At 35.6% G+C, this 17,241-nt stretch overlaps 1 pseudogene; it reads right to left on the reverse strand.

Annotated features, from left to right (window-relative positions):
• Positions 1-2,427: 2,427 nt before the first annotated feature.
• On the reverse strand, positions 2,428-2,546 carry LOC112480826 (annotated as a pseudogene).
• Positions 2,547-17,241: the final 14,695 nt, after the last annotated feature.

A 17,241-nucleotide genomic window follows, 5' to 3' on the forward strand; every position in this document is an offset into this window, starting at 1 on the left:
AAATTAAGAGTAAAATTTCTGGGTCATATGATAATTATTTTTAACCTTTGAGGAAATGTCTGACTCTTCTATTTATCATTTAAAACTGATAAATTTTTAAAATACAATCGTACACAAGCACATATGTTATTAACTCTAAAGGCAATACGCTGTTTTATGTTCCACATAGCCTCTGGAAATTCCACAAGACAACTCCATGAGAAATAAAGCATGAGGAATATAAATAACATCTTAGTACAACTGGGCAAATGTGTAAAGAGTATGATAATTTTCTTACATGTGGAATACTGGGAGTAGAATGGGATTGGAGTCAGGTTAAAGGTGAAAATATTTCATTTATGACACCTATTGCATAATTAGGAGAAATGATGAGAAAGCTGGGATTCCTGAGATGTTACAAAGACAAATGGATAGCAGAATAGGAAGAGGGCCTGATATATAAATTTGCAATTTATTATGACATTTAAGTCATGGGAAAATAATATTACCTGAGTAAATAAAAATTGAGAAGACAAGAGGTCCAGGCACTGAGCCTTGTAACATGCCAAGAGTTTGGCAAATGATGAGGCTCTAAATTCAGAGAATTAAGTGCAATAACCAATAGACTTGAGAAAAACTAGATGAAGGTGGAGCCTTAGAAGCCAATAAAACAAAAAATTTCAGTTACCATGTTAAATGTAATTGAAATGTTGAATAAATAAGAGAATTGCTATCTATCTATCTATCTATCTATCTATCTATTTATTTATTTAATTTATTGCTACACAGAGTGTCCTTGGATGGTTTTAGCAATGTGGTGATGAATGCCTGGTTGATGTGGTTTCAGAACAAAATAAAACCGTAGAGATTGAACACATCTTTTGTAAGTTTGCTGGAAAGGGAAGCAGAGAATTAGAGTGTAACCTAGAAAAGAAGTAGTTGTGATAGTTTTTTGTTCACTTATTTGTTTGTTTAATTAAGATTATATCATGGTTTTATAATGAAGGAAATGATAGAATATAGAAGTAATAATTGAATGAATTAAAACAAGGGGTTATGCTTGAAGCAAGTCCTTGAAAACAAAAGGTGATGGGATCCAGGGCATGAGTGCAAAGGTTTCTATTAGATTGAAATATGGGCAGACAAGACATTCATAGTGGAAACCTTTTTTATAGAGGATATGGGCATAAGTGGAAGGAAGTTAGTAGATCTGATAATGGAGGTAAGTGGAATTTTACTCTCGATTGTCTCCATCTTCTTATCAATATGAAAAGCTCTTATGAAGTCAGAAGAGAAAAGATATGTTAAAAGTATGAGGCATGAGGAGCTGTGAAATTCTCAGGGAATGAGAGAATGAATGTGCTCAGGAAATACAATGAGTTTGCAATCAACCAACGTAAATGGTTAAACCCAATGTCTTGTACATTATAAGGAATCAATATTTGTGAGTAGTTTATTATTACCTAAACCCACATTTTTTGTAGCCGCTTCTGGTATATACCTCTCATTCATATTAAACATCTAGACAACCACATGCTTCTGTGGCTTTGCTTACATATTTTTTCAAAGTCGAATAACCTTTCCTTCTTTTTATTTACCCACTAAGCTCTTAACAGTTTCTTCAAGTTTCAACTCAAAATTTTTCTCTCCTTGGTGAAACATTTCTGTTCTCCCTTAAAAACGATTTTTATTTTCTTTTAATTCTTCATTGCAAGCAAGGTGAAAATTATTAATATCATTTTTTTCATAGCACTAGTTCGCTTAAAATCCAAAAGCACTCTATGAATCATAAAATTGATTTCAAGTTTCTATCACTGTCTACAAAGATCCTACATGGTTCTCTTCTGTTGTATTTTTCTCCACTTACCTCACTGGTTACATTTCTGTCCTCTGAACAGAGAGGAGTCGTTCCTGCCTTAAAATTTTGTACTTAGTGTCCCCTCTATCTGGAATACTCTCTCCTTAGGTCTTTACATATATAACACCTTCTCATTATTCAGGCCTCAGTTATAATGTCTCCCTTTACTTATTTTTCAGAAGCACTCTCCCTGACTAGACTATCAAAAGTTGCCTAATAAGGACTTATAATGAAGATACCCCTTTATAGTATCATGATTATTTATTTGTGATCTATCTACCCTACAAGTATGTAAGCTTCATAAGAGTGGGTACCATATCTATCTTCTTTACAGCCACACACAAAGGGCACAGAACAGTGCCTGGGATAAAGTTCTCAATATATACTTGTTTAAAAATTGATTATTGCTAATGTATTTGTTTTGCTTTGTATATCTAATTATTATCAGTGAACTTTTGCTAATAGTAATGGGTACAACTAAACATAATAAATCTTTTTTTTTTTTTTTTTAGATGAGGTAACCCTTGGTTGATCTCACAGATTGCAAGGACCTTGTCAGTTTACAATCCCTTATTTTTTTTTATTTTTTATGCCTACAGTACCTGGTCTTTTCAGGCGGCCTCCCATCCAAGTACTAACCACACCCGACCCTGCTTAGCTTCCGAGATCAGACGAGATCGGGCTTGTTCAAGATAGCATGACCATAGACAAACATAATAAATCTTAACTCTTCTATGGTAGGTGAACATTTGCACAGACTTCTGGACGGAAATTTTTTCAAGATAAAGATGGAATCAGACTGCAAGAGAGAAAGTCCATTGCAAGATTTCTAAAGAAATTTCAGTTCAATCTCAGTATGATGCTAGTACCATAGTCATGGTATGAAAGAGCCTCAAACAGCTCAGCAATTCAAACTACTTGATATAAACAAATCTTTTGTTGGGGGAACTTTTTCCAAGGATATTGAGCCCCCAAACAGACTGTCAATTGTTCTGAATCAGGAAACTTGAAGCATCTACAAACACTTTTTATCCATCATCATCAGGGATCGGTGCTCACAGTTTTCTCCTAGAAATTCCCAGGGCCATATTTGGAAACTTCTCCTGGTCTGATTATTTCTCCTGGGTACTGTCACACATTAATCTTAATGGTATAAACACAAACACACCTGAAGGCCAACAGAGTCTCTCTCAACTCCCTCATTTCTCTCTGGCTCCATGCCCAGAGATCTCCCAGTACTGACCCCAAACTCAGTGTGTTACTTGGCTTTATCTTTTCTTCTCTTGATTATCAGAAAAAAAGTCTATTTATTTCTAGACATACTTTATTTTCATACCCTCATCATTCAAAACACCTGGTTGACTATTACAAATTCCACACTGAGTTATAAGAGTTTATTTTGGCATAAAAGATCTGTTTCCTTTCCTTTTCCTTATTCCTTTTTCCTTCCTTTCTCACAATTCAATCCCTACTATGTGCTAGGAATAGCAATAAGCATTAGGACAGAGAGATAATTATGTGAGTTTTGCCTTTCAGTTTATATTTAAAAGGGAAAATAAATACATACAGACAATACTAAACAATATCATATTTTCTCTAATAGCAGTATGAGTAGAGGATTATGGGAGGGCTAACTCTGCTTGGAAAATGGCTTCAGAGAGTTTGCTTTTTTTTTTTCATTTATTTTTATTATGGTGACATTGGTTAAGGAAATCCATTAAATTTCAGGTATACAAATCAACTGTAAGGCATATATATATATTGCATTCTGTATTCCCCTCGCATAGTTAGATTTCTTTCTGTCACTACATGTGTGACCTATTTTACTCCATTTACCTCCTTCCTCCCCGCTACCCTCTGGTAACCACTAGTCTATTGTCCATGTCCATGAGTCTCTGTTTGGCCTGTTCATTTGTTGCCTTTAGGTTTGTATCCCACATATAAGTGACATCATGTGGTTTTCAACTTTTTATATCTGGCTTATTTCGCTTAGCATGAGAGTTTGCTCTTAAGTTGGCTGTGTGCAGAAGTTGCCTTTGACTTCCCTAATGGACCAGTGGATTCACGGAGCTGCTCTAAAGGATCTTCAAACTTCAACTGCATCTTAGGTATAAACAAATTTATTTCCATGAACTTAAAACTAAGAGGTTTACACCTCTTTTTTTTAAGGAAAATTAATAACAATTAGTGTTCCAGAAATAGGACCAGTCTTATGAAAATGATTAAAATCCAGAAATAGGACAAGTGTTTATGCAATGATTAAAATCCTAAAGTAAAAATGGTTTTACTTTATCCAAGTAAAATATAAAAAGTCAATGTGACTTGAGCATGGCCCTTTCCTGTGATGTGTGACTTAGAAAAAGGTATGGTCCAGATGATGAGATTCCTTATATGCTAAGCTGAGCAATTTGAAATTTCTCAATTAAAAAGCATAAAACTAACAGGGATTTTTAATTAGTTTTGATGGATGGCAAATGTCAATGACAGATGCCTGGCACATAGTAGGAACTCAATCTGAAAATATCTGTTGAATCAATAAACAATCATATAATATTTATGTATCACCTTTTGTCAGTCAAGCATTTATGTGTGCTTTGTCTTTTATTTTGCATAAATTTGTTTTGTTCACTGCTTTAAAGATTCCTAAAATCCATTTCTTTTTATATCTCCCAACATGATAAGTAATGTCGACCTCATCATTCAAGCTTAGTAAACATTCAATAATACTACTAATAAATTTCTTAAATGCATACTGTGCTTTTATTATTTTCAAAATATTTTGATAGTCTTAACTCATTTTATCTTTACAATGATCCTATGGAATTACTAATACTATTTTATCAGGTAGGAATCTAAATATAAAAGAATTTAAGTCATAAACAAAGTCATAAAGCTAATCAGTAGGTAAGAGAGAATCAATTTCTCAGTTTATAAGAATTTGCTTGTTAACTTGACTTTATTATCTATCCAGAATTATTATATTTTTAAGAGACTGAATATGATAGGAAAAAAAAGTTTATTTTTAAAGCAAAGATAACTTGGCCCTCAGAGAAGGTTCAGGTCAGTGGGTCTCAAAGCAGTAGGATAACAGGTGATAAAGAGATTTGGAACAGAGTCGTCAGAGTAACTGGATCCTATTTTAGCCTCACTCAAAGGAAAATTTCTGAACAGATCCCTATATCTCTTTTTTTATATCTCCTGAGTGATTCTGATGATTCAGACATGTTTCAGAATCCCTGGGTTTATTGATGTCTATGATTACTTCACTAAAATTCTTTGAGTTTATATTCTCTGCCTGAGTGACTATTCAAAAAAAAAAAAAAACTGATTTCAGAATCCTTTTATAAATTCTCTCTTGGCCCATATTTAGTTCCACAATCTCTGAGACAAATGGGAAGTTACATAACCTTCTCTGGGCCAAAAGCAAGTATTGTCAAATTCCACAGACATGCACTCCAGCAGTCAGGCACTAGAAAGTGTGAAAGAGGAAATAATTATGGCGTATTAATCTAAGACATTTAAATGTGAGTCAGTTACCTCAGAAATCTGACCTTGTGTCACATGAAGAAAGGGGTATTCTACTAGTATAATAAGTTAGTACCAAAACACATGCTTTAGTTGTAGAGACAATAAGGGCAAACAAATTATTTGTGCCAGCCAGACCTGAGCCAACTCTTTCCTCTGACTTGGCCCATATCAGACTGTCATGTAACCAAGAGCCCTCTCTCATCCCATGGGAGAGTTGGAATTTACAGCACTGAGAGGCCGAAGCTGGATCAGCAGATTGTTCAGATAGTCCACATAGCTGGCAAAGGTTGGAAGTTACCTCGAGGACAAACATAAATGTAGGCTCTGAGTCAGGAGAATTTTCTGAGATTCCAACACCTAGATATTTATTCCTGACAGCAAGGGAATAACAATTGAATAAACTTGTATTCCAAGTCAGGTAAGAATACATAGAAATTTTTATACTTGATTTATAAACTAAAATGACCTTTCTTACCCAGTAAACGATCAGGTAAGATAACATCGTCAAGCATAAAACATTGGTTATATGTATTAGCTAAATCTTTCGGGTATTACTTTTTTTTTTTCCTTTGAAAATTCCATTCTAGTAAGTGTGAGCAGATGTGTCAAGGAAAGATCAAATGAGAGTTGAGTTTAGAGCAATAGTTCTCAAAGTACTGTCTCTGGACTAGTAGGTAGAATCAGTACCACCTGAGAACTGATTGGAAAAATGCAAATTAATTTCCAGCTCCACCACAGTGTTTTTCAAACATTCACATCCTTCACAATCACCTAGAGGGTTTGCTAAAAGACACATTACAGGCCCTGTCCCAAAGTTTCTAAGTTAGTAGGTCTGGAGTGAGATCCTAGAATTTGCATTTCTCACAAGTTCCCAGGTGATGTTGAGGCTGCAGGGACCACACTTTGGGAATCAGTGTTTTAGAACAGTTAAAATCCATTGTTATACATAAGATTTACTAGGGGAGTTTTTATAATTCTTCATGATTGATGCACTCAAGGCCAATTGTGATAGTTAATTTTAGGTGTCAAATCGACTGAGGCATGAGGTGCCAGAATTAAACAGTATTTCTGAGTAAGTCTGTGAGAGTGCTTCTGAATGAGATTAGTGTTTGAATTTGTGGACTCAGTAAAGCAGATGGACATCAGGCAATCTGTTGAGGGCCAGAATAGAACCAAAAGAAGAAGGTAGGATTCCTTTTCTTCCTGCTGGCTTCCTTGAGCTGAGACATCACTCATTTCTTGCCCTTGAATTGGGATTTACACCCCTGACTTCTTTGGTTGTAAGGCCTTCAGAATCAATCTGGAATTAGTAATACTGGGGTCTCCAGTTTGTAGGTGGTAGGTCATAGGATGTCTCAGTCTCCATAATCATGTGAGACAACTCATAATAAATCTAAACACACACACACACACACACACACACACACACACACACACACACACCCTATTGGTTCTGTTTGTCTGGAGAACCCTAACTAATTCACCAATTAAATAAAAATTTCAGAATGGTGGGTGTTAGACGCAAGAATCTGTAACTTAAATCTTCCCAGGTTATTTTAATGTGTAAGCATATTTGAGAATCACTGAAGTATAAAAGAAACACAATCATAAAAATGAAATATAAAAAATACCAGATTTGATAAAGAAAAAAATCCAGTTTTTACTGAACTAGAAATTATTTTACATATAGTTTGTCTTTAAATGTAACTGTTATCCTTTAGTTACATGTAGCTACAAATTCTATAATTATTAAATAAAACTCCTTGCATCTCCCGAACTAGACATATTCATAAGTATACACACACACACACACACACACACACACACACACACACACACACATTCAACCTAAAGAAAGGGAGAATCAAAGAAGAAAATACCCATGTTACAAAATGGTTGCATTCTAAAGCTGATTATCATCAAAGGAGATAGAGCGATATCTTTAAATGTATGCCAATAGAGCATATGTTCTATTTTTATTCTTTGCTGTATACTTCAGAACAGGATATGGTACATAGTAATCTTTCAATAAGTGTATTTTTTAAATAAATGAAAGAATAAATCTCTCCGGGATGAATTAGATCTTGAGTAGGTGTTTCCAGACCGTTTGTATGATGATGTTTTTAAAGCAAATTTTTGCTGGTTGTATGCTCTCCTACCTTCAATTTAAGACACCAGCAATGCTTGGAATGGTACCTTTGTTATTTCATTGTCTTTCAAAAATACTCTTGCTTATGTGGAATAAAAACACCAAAAAGGTCCATGTTTCTCTTTCCTCTTATTTCATCCTGGGAAGTCATTCTTTGATTTGCTTTTTTGGCCACTCTCTGTGAAAACAAATCAAACATTTATCATCTGCCATCTGACTCAAAGACATGGAATCTAAATTGCTAAAAGGGACTCTTTATGTTACATTTTCCCTTTTGCAACAAAACCACCCTACTCCAAGCCTTAAACACAATGTTAACCTAACGCAGCAATTTGAAAACTAAATGGATAGACTACAATAGAGGAACTCATTGTTACAATCAGGTTTTCCTTGAGTCAGGAATACACAATTAGAAAAATAATTCTCTAAAAGTAGCTACAGCCTTTCTCCCCACAATTTCCTGAAACTGCTTTTATTATGGCACTTGCTGCCTCTTTGGTATTTTCAGTGGAGCCTCACATTGCCAGTAATGAAAAAGGTTTGTCAGATTTTCCCTCATGAGCTTCATTGTGCTGAGTGTTAAAACAGTTCCAACTGTGTCAGCCTAAAATTCTTCCTTGCAAGTTTCCACCTGGAATATATTATTCAAACATATCAGAAATGGTCAACAAATCAGTTTAGCATATTTCCCTCTGAAGTTTAAGAAACAACTGAAAAGTATAATTCTGGGCAATTGTCTTATGTTTGCCTCAACCATCGATGCACACAAACTAATGGATGTATGCACACACACAAATAATACATTTCGCCTAAATCCAAGAACAATTAAAAAATAAAAAGGAGTAAGAGATTTTTTTTCTGATGAAGAGGAAAGCATTGCTTAAATTTTTCAGGGAACTCATCTTTCAAATCATGTGGACCATAAAAATGTTTGCTTCGTGACAATATTTTTACTAAGAACACAAATCATGAAAAAAGAACCATGATCTACTGCTGTAAATATTTATTTATTATGTGTTCTCTAATACAAATTACCTTTTAATTATTTAATATTCCATCATGGCAAGGAGTCTGATGGAGCACGGCTCCTTTGGAATGAACACAATCCTTTCCTAGAATGTTGCCTAATCCCAGCTCCCTCAAATCCTAACCGCTATCTAGGCCCTCTTCACGTATTGCAGGGTTAACATTGAGCTTCCTACCTAGATACAAACTTCATCTAAAATATGATAACTTGATGTAATATATTCCTATGATATAAAATACATAGGAGAAAGGAGAAATTTTTTGCCTAAAGGTGTTTAAGTTTGGTACTCTCAAAAGACAGTAAAATGAAAGAGCTCTAAGACCTCTTTCTATCCTTGAATATATGAATAATACCAACTTACTATTGCTTTTATGAGCAATAGCTTAAATTTAGCACTAATCTTTTTAACTAATTTGATATAGCATATTAAGCATGTTGTTTTATTCTGATGTTTTGATATCTAGGACCTTACTGACTCTAAGAAGACCAAGCCTCTCAGAGTTGGTCAATTCTTAGAGAGAGTAAAGGGCTTGCCTGCACACATGCTTTTTATGTGCAAGACAACCAATTTGAACCTCACATCTCAGCCACCATCTCTACTGGGCTCTCACAGGGCTGCCACATTCAGGTGCAATATCTCCTTGCCCTGACCACCCCAGGAGCAAGTGCAACCTCTGTGCCCCAGAGCCTCGCAAAATTTTAAAAATGTGCTTACCTTGTCTCCCCTTGCCTTCTCATGAAAACCACAGTAAAGCTTCTTGCCCATATTCCTCCTCACTCCTTCCACCTTCTCACTGACTTCAGTGCTTCCTCATGTGGCCCCTTCTTCTTGGGACCTGTGAGTAACAAACTATCTTTTCAATGGCAATTGTCTCCTCAATTATTGGCCTCACCATACCTGAAGAATAATAAAACCTACATTTTAAAACACATGTTGTGAAAGAAGACATATGGTTTAGGATTAGAAACATAACTCTTTTAGGTGAAGTAATCTTGGACATTCATTCATCCAGTAGCCTTTTAAGGCCAGGATGTTTTTACTGGGGAAAACATGGTAGAGGGAAGAGATAACCTTAGATTTTGTATAATTTACACTCAACTGAGATATACAGATAAATAAAACAATTATAGCAAAGTGCTTACCTTAGCTTCGGGGTTAAAGGAGTTTTTTTATTCAGAAAGTTATATTTGAGCCAAAAAGAAAAAGTGTAGAAATCGGGTGTTACCAGTATTCTCTGAATATCACTTCTTTGGAGATAGTCTCTTAATATTAGTTAATCTCTGAATATCACCTTCCTAATTTATAAGACTGGGATAAAAACAGTATCTATGGGATTGTTGTAGGGAATGCTAAAGTACTATAAAGTCCATGGAACACGATAGCCTATGGACCAATTGCACTCACCAAGCCCATGTCCTTCCTTTATTGATTCCTTTTCTCACTCTTCGTTTTCCTATAAGTCTTGCATTTAATACCAAGCTAGCCAATATAGAACCAGCTTCTCCTGCACTTTTCACTGAAATTCAATTTGGCTAATGCTTTAGTTTCAGACTGGATACCCTTGGGTTGGAGAACATGTGTTAAGTATTCTTTTAGCAATCTGCCAAATTGATTCAATTGCATATTTTGAAACACTAGATTTCTATTTACCTAAAGTAAAACAGATCAGCAAATCATCTCTAATCAACTTGATGTATGTGTAGCAAATACACTTAGAAACTTAACTAGATGACCAAAAGTGACAGCCAACATTTATGATCAAATACAACCATTAGGGAAATTGATAGGTAACACGTTTAGCTTACACAGCACACTTCCTGCATTCCACTCTGTGCGCGCGTGCGCGCACACACACACACACACACACACACACACACACATATTTTGTTAAACCTCAGGGTCTCATTCTGCTGAAGAAAGGGACATTTTTACCAATTGGATAAACTACCCTCAAGGCAAGACTTTTGATAAAAACTACCAAGATAATAACCTGCAAGTCTTTTAAATACACATTGCTTGTACAAAAACATATATATACACATACATATATATACATATGTGGATATGTATGTGTGTATATATATATATGTATATGTATATGTATATTACCAACTTAATTAACTCATTGGCAAATATGTATTGAGTGTCAGGTGCCAAGGGCTGTGCTAAGCATCAGAGACTCAATGGTGAAAGAGGTAAAAAGAATGTCCTTAATGCCACAGAGTATATAATATAGTGGGAATGAGCAAATAACCACGAGAATATATAAAATTGCTATCATTATTAACATATTTAATAGGTAATAATAAGAGCTGATCAGGGAGATTTGGAAAGATTTCCTTAACATAGGCCAATTGAACTGAAATATTAAGAATGATTAGAAGTTACCTGAGGAAAAAAAAGCAGCTGTGTTCTGGCACCTGCAAAGGACGTGGCAGAAAGGCACATGGTATAGTTAATGAACCTAGATAAAGACAGGTTAGAATAAGCAGACCAAGTAAAGGAGAGCATATTGTGAAAGGAGACTTGAGGGTTAGGGCCAGACCATTACAGCTTTGTAAGCCTTGCTAAATAATTTATTCTCTATCTTATGAGCAATGGAAAAACATGGACTAGACTTAAGCCAAGTACATGATTTAGTCAGATTTGTGTTTTTAAAAGATCATTGTGGCATCTGTGTGTAGATTTGATAAGAGGGTAAGAATAGATCAAGGTACACTGGCTAGGGGGCTATTGTGATGAAGGCTATTAGGATTGTATTAGCCTGGACTGAGGTAGTAATGGGAAGGTTTGAGAGAAATGGAAAGAGTTGAGAAATATTTAGGAAATAAAACTGGCAAAGTTCCTTTTAATTTAGATAAAGATAGTGAGGAAGAGAAGTATAAGAATAACTAAGATCTCAGTCTTGTGTAACTGTATAGATTCACTGAAAGTGAAAATTAAATTATCTGAAATTGGCAATATTATAGATGACTAGATTTGAAAGGGTAAAAAGGATTATTTTTTAAAAATTTTGAATATTTTGACTTAAAGGTGACTTTGAGTCATTTCAGTGATATCTAGGGGACATTCAGATCTGATGCTCAGAAAAGGCATCTGTTCTGGAAATAGAAATTTGTGAGTCATCTGAGCATAGCAGGTAACTGAAAAGTAAATGTCAATGTAAATATCTATTAAGAGGAGACAGAGTAAGAAGTGAACCAGGCCCAAACCGTGAAGAACTCCAAAATTTGGTTAGTGGGTAAAAGGAATTAAAGAGAAAAAATCTCCAAAGAGGAAGGGAAATCACAAAGGCAATACGACTTACAAACCAGAGGCTGAATTACCATTTCTTTCCAGGAGAGAGCACTCAAGCTGTTGAACGCTGCTGACTGAGTCTCACCAGCTCTGGGGTAGATACTGCAAAACAAAGCTAATGAATCCTGAACGTAGGTCTCTTTTGCATTCTGACGTGGACTCTATGGGTCCTGAAACGCATGAAAATTATAATGTCCTAGCTAAGGGGCACAGATAGTTTATAATCAGAAAAATAAATTTATTTTTCGGAATTTATTTTTATTTAGTTTTGAGTTCACAGAAAAAATGAGCAGAAGGTAGAAATGTCCATTATACTCCACCTTCAGCGGTTGTTTTTAATGCAAGAATTTTGGTAAATTGCCTAAAAAAAATTTTCAGGAAAAAAAAGAATCTGAATCTCCAAAGACCCATTAATTTGTTGAGATTTGTTTTCTTATTCTAAGTAAGCACATTTTTATTTAACTTTACATTTGTTATTTTATTTTATTTTATTTTATTATTTCATTTTATTTTATTACAAAGCTACCCTCCCCCTCCTTTTCAAATTATATGAACTTCACACTAAAACCTGACTCCATTTTTACACCAGCAACTTCAAACTCCCTAGTATTTGGCTGTGGACACAAGCCTATTCAAAAACCTGTTCTATGGCTGTTACAATATAAATGACAACTTATTCCTAATAGCAAAAGAGTTTCAATAAAGAGCTCTGTCACTCCTGCGGCCTTGGTCCTACCCTCTTTCCATGAGTGTCTTGGGTAGAAGTACATAGATAGACATATCAGAGTGTGCACAATATGAAGATTTTGTATCTCATGTTAACAGCAGCCAGAAACAATCCGTCACAGAAGAAGCACCGAACAAGCAAATAGACAAATATTTTCAGCCAGTCGATGCAAGCCAGGCTTTGTCAAAACTAGCACAAAGTGCACATGAACAGAGTGGTTCAGATGGCAGAGACAGGGATTACATATGGACCTGACCGCATGGCCTCTCACTTACCAAGGCCAATCTAATTCTTGCTTCTCCTGAATATCCAACTTATCAGAACAGAGACCAATGCTGAGCCACCAATATGGCAGTATCCCTTGAAAAGATCAAATAGCCACTTGAGAGTAAATTGACTATACTGAGTCATTTTTATCCTGGTCCAGTGGTCCAGTGGTTGTCCTTACAAGGATAGATACTTATTTCGATAATGTATTTTGTCAACCAGCACCTGGCATCCGGTACTTACACGATACCTGGTCTATAAGCATGAAATGCAACACAACACAGCATCCAATCATGGGACCCATTTGGTAGCAAAAAGTTGTAGGATTAGGCACAAGACAATAGAATACACTGGCCATATTATGTGTCATGTCATCTAATGGCAATCAGTCTCAGGAATGTGGGAATACCCTTCTAATGATGCAGCCGAAAGACCAGCTCAAAGGAAGCACTCTGAAAGGATGGAGTACCATCTATTAGGATGGTACAATACATTTATTTATTAAATACATTTATTAAATCAGAGATTTCCATAAGTTGCTGTGCTCCCCAAAAGGAAAACACATATACCCAGGACCAAGATATAGAAGCAGAAAGGTTTGCATTTACAACATTCTCAGTGGCTCACAGGGATATTTTGTGATTCTCTTCCCTACAATGCTGGTTTCTATAGCTGTAGGTCCTGATTTCTAAAATGGACAAACTCTCGCCAAGAGACACAACTAGAGTCACAGTTAACTACAGGTTAAAGCACTTTCTACCCAAGGGCAAGCAGGCAAAAACATGAATCACCATACTATATGTGGTAACTGAACCCAGTTAGCAGAAGATAGAGCTCATTTTACACTCTGGAAACTGGGAGGAATATTTGTGTAATGCAGGAGATCCACTTGGGTGTTTCCTGGTAACTCTCATTGTCCCATAGTAATTGTGAACAATGTGTGAAGCAATCCTACACTGAGAAGGGAGTGACTATCAAGTGTTTTGTCTCTTGGTAAGAAGGTTTAGATCACAAACCACCAAGACCTGAGTTGGTAATAGCTGAAAGAATTTAGAATGGATAGGGGAGGAGGGGGATAAGTGCCACAGCCAGAGATTCACTGCAAACAATTGGGGTTGCAGTTCGTTCCACTAACTTTATTCAGTATTTCCTCTTAGAAAAAACTCTCACAGGAACAATGGAGTAGCTGCTCCCAAACCTGTGTGAGGAAATTGAGAATGATCAGGGAAAGGGTCAGAGAGATCATCAGACTGTGCTATAAATTTGCAACAAAGTAAAGGAAGATGTGAGAGAAGATAGAGTGGAAATATCCTGGATTTTCAGGCAGTCTAAGAAAGAGTTGGCAAAGTTTTGGGGAGTTCCCAAGCCAAAGTTGTCTGTCAGAGTAGTCTTGTATCTCCCAAGAAAAGGTAGGTCTTAGTATTCTTGGGGCACCAAATCATTGGCTTACAGCAGCCATTAAGAGGTGTTGCCTCAGAGGCAATAGATTTCTAAGCTGAGCAGCTGAGGCCAGGCAGGTAATTTTGCTCCCTATAGTCGGATATTTGCAAGCATATTCACATGGCCATTACGGTCATTATTTATTTAAATCATAATGGTCATTTGAAGCCTAAAATTTACCTGAATGCAGTATGACAATTCCTAGCTAAAATATATAAAGCCATTTCCAGGAATCTTCCCAGAAGCCCCATAGTTCTCCCTCTCCACATCATCTAGTTCATTCAAACATCAATTCTGTCTGCTTGTAGCCTACAAAATACTCTTGATTTCTTCCCTGGCTTTTATCAGCTCTTAATTGAACTTCAGAAACAGACTTTTAATAGGTATTCCTAAATCTGCTCTTACCTTCTAACACATTTGGTAAACAGCTGTTGATCTACTCTCTCTAATAAATCAGTATGATCGTTTTACTACTATGCCAGAAAATCTGTTTCCCATTCTTAGCGTAACATACAATATTTACCATTACAGCTTTATTTCTTTACATTTTCTCATGCTGAAGCAATGATAAAATTTCTAATATTTCCTACACATTTTATTTCATCCTCCTTCAAGTTTCTTATATATATACACTATTCCTATTTTCTTCTTCAAAACAGTAGAGGAGTAATGGCCCATCTTTCATCTTTTTAGGCCCCTCACAACTATCATTTCCTCTGAGGAGCTTTCCAGATAGAGTTGGTTGTTCCATCTATTTGTTCCCATGTACTCTATAAATAACTGTATTTGATCCTTTAAAATATTATATTGACATTATTTGTTTGTAGGTCTGTCTCATCTTGAAGGCAATAGTATAATCAGATACCAAGATTTGAGTATCGGCCTTTTAACTTATCGTGTAAATTCTTTGAAAGTTGATTTCATTGCTTGTCAAATAGGAAAACAATAGTTCCCACATATGGCTTTTCTATGATTAAACTGTAAAATGCCTAGACAGACCAACAAATGATGGTTATTATTACTAGTGGCTAACGATTATTGAGTGCTTACACAATACTAGCCACTGTTCTAAATATCTTTTCAATTTTTAAAAAAATACTAGAGCTTTTATTATCTCCATTTTAGAGATGAGGACTTGAAGCTGAAAGAGGTTAAAAAAATTACTCACATCTTATTTATTAAGTGTTGTTGTCAGGATTCAAACCTAAACAATCTGATTGAAGAGCACATGCTCATCCACGATCTTTCAAATTTTGGCTGCTCAGTATATGTTTCCTTTCATTCCCAAACCCTTTTTAACCCAAATTATATTGGTTTGTTTTGTTTTAAAGCCAAGAACTGAGTATTCTTGTATAGCTCATTTCTATGTCTCTAGCAGCTAACACAATGACCAGAATAGAGCAAGTACTAAATATATGGGAGTTAAATTAATATGCATGTGAGAATATATTATTTATGGAAAGTCAATCTTCACTGTAACATATTCAGACAAGCTTAGTGGCAGCCTACTATGGACTGAATTGTGTCCTCCTAAAATTTATATGTTGAAGCCCTAAAATTCAATGTTATGGTTATTTGAAGTTGGGGCCTTTGGCAAGTAATTAGAGTTAGGTGAAGTCATGAAGGGAGGGCCCACATGATAGGATTATAAGAAGAATGTGTGTATGTTTGTGTGTGTGTGTGTGTGTGTGTGTGTGTGTGTGTGTATGTGAGAGAGAGAGAGAGAGAGAGAAATTACTCTCTTTCTGCTATGTGAGGATACAACAAGTGAGGAAGCAGGCCCCTTACCTGGATCTGCTGTTGCCAGGATTTTAAGACTTCATAGCCTCTAGAACTGTGAGAAATAAGTATGATTTTTTTTTTTTTTTTGACTAAAACAGATGACAAGCATTTTAATGGCAGAAATTGTCTTCTTGTCTCTGGACAAGCAATGTTAGACACAGTTCCTATCACATGAACATGTCTTTAATAAGTAAACTAATAAATGAACAAATGTTGGTTTAGAGCCTTCTTATCACTCATTTCTCTGAACCTATTGGTCACCTTTTTGTTGTTCTTGTTAAGTTAGCATTTTCCTAAACTGACATTTCTGTTCTTATTGCATGAACTTTTTCTAGTATGAAAAGGAGTATAGTGGCATGCAATTGAGATGTGTCCTACATGCCACTGATGGATACTGAAGGAAAGATGCTTGGGGAAAAAGAAGGTATGATGTTAATTAAGTCATACTCAGTAGAGACTTTCTGCTGTCTTTCCATGGGTCTCTTTTAGTGGAGCAGGCTATCACATGAAGCATTACTCATGAGGCATTCCAGCTCCCTACGAAGTGGACCATATTAGGCCACTAAGGGGCTACAGGTATTCATTCCTTCTTTGGGACTTTATTTTCTGAGCTATTGCTTGCTATGTATAAAAAGATGGAAAGAAATCACTAAAATTTATGTGATAGGAAGTCTGACAAATCTTGGATATCCTTCTAAATAACATTTTTTCTGAAGGTTAGAGACCAACACTATATTGCTTTTAAACAGTCTTTAGACAGTAATAAAAGATGTGGGATAACAGAGACCTGGGTTTCAGATCCATTTCTGTCACTCATGATTTGAGTGACCTTTGGAAATAGCCTACTATTTTTTTTAACCTTAGTTTACTTATTCATTTGTCAATCCAGATCCTTTTGAGACTAAGTGACAAAATAGGTTAAAAATGTCAAGTGAATGGAATATGTAACAAGCACTCACTAAATGTTAGGAATCATGATTAATTTTTCTTGCATACTGAACACTTTGGAGCTATGGACCAGGGATAAAAACAGTAGAAATGTTCAACATTTATGAAGGTGGTGTACGTTCTCAATGTGTATTGTTTTCTTTCCTCCATTGGTAGGTTTTGCAAGTGATTAAAATGATTTGGATTTATGTCTGTTATACACAGATAGCAAGGAAAGAAGAAACAGAGCATCTTGCCT

This window comes from Pteropus alecto, unplaced genomic scaffold (assembly GCF_000325575.1).
Source record: "Pteropus alecto unplaced genomic scaffold, ASM32557v1 scaffold20, whole genome shotgun sequence".
NCBI classification, from domain to species: Eukaryota; Metazoa; Chordata; class Mammalia; order Chiroptera; family Pteropodidae; genus Pteropus; species Pteropus alecto.